The sequence below is a fragment of the Octopus bimaculoides genome, chromosome 25 (assembly GCF_001194135.2).
Source record: "Octopus bimaculoides isolate UCB-OBI-ISO-001 chromosome 25, ASM119413v2, whole genome shotgun sequence".
NCBI lineage: Eukaryota > Metazoa > Mollusca > Cephalopoda > Octopoda > Octopodidae > Octopus > Octopus bimaculoides.
In genome coordinates this window covers 27,504,486-27,505,440 of record NC_069005.1, presented here as the reverse complement: position 1 = coordinate 27,505,440, position 955 = coordinate 27,504,486, and positions in this window count along the sequence as shown.

Sequence of the window (955 nt, the reverse complement as noted above, 5' to 3'; positions counted from 1 at the left end):
GCAGCAGCTGCAACGTCATCGCCGTCGCCGCCGACTGGACTACCACCACCACCACCAGCAACGACAACGACGCCGCCGCCGCCGAAAACAGCAGCAGCAGCTGCAACGTCATCGCCGTCGCCGCCGACTGGACTACCACCACCACCACCACCACAACCACCAATGTCATCATCATCATCATCATCAACAGCTGCAGCACCAACAACAACAACAGCAGCAGCAGCAGCAGTAACAGTGACTACGAGAAGAACAGCATCAATACCCTCGTCACCATTAGCAACAATGACAACAATGACAACAACATCAACATCATTATCGTCATCACCATCATCATCATCGCCGCCTTCATCATGACTGTCATCGTGACGTTTGTTCACTAGAGACAACAGGTACTTTTATGCGGTCGCTCTGCCGACCTGTTAGAAATAGCAGCCAAATCTCACTCAGATTAAACACACACACACTATGGTCTTAAAGAAAGGAAGGAGTCCATTAGGTAATGACGCCACCACCTTCACCATCAGCAGCACCAACACCAGCAATTCTGTCCGTGACCAAACACTGTTGCCACCACCCACGCCACCATCCACATCCTTCCCAGGCTATCGGTCATACTTGTCCCCTGCAATCTCTACTGTCACCCTGCCAGCTTCCTCATCACTCATCATCATCATCATCATAGTTTTTACGTCTGCTTTTCCAATCTGTCATGGGTTAGGCATACTTGTTTCCAAGTAAGGTAATATTTCCTTGTGACCAGAGAGACAACGTCTTTCATGGAAGATTGCATTGAAGGACATTGCTTATATGAGGAAGATTTTTCTTTCCAACTATGACGTGATGTCAAGGCAAGAGGAGACACATATACACATACATATATATATACATACACACATGTAGATAGACATACATACATATATATATATATATATATGTGTGTGTATATATATATATA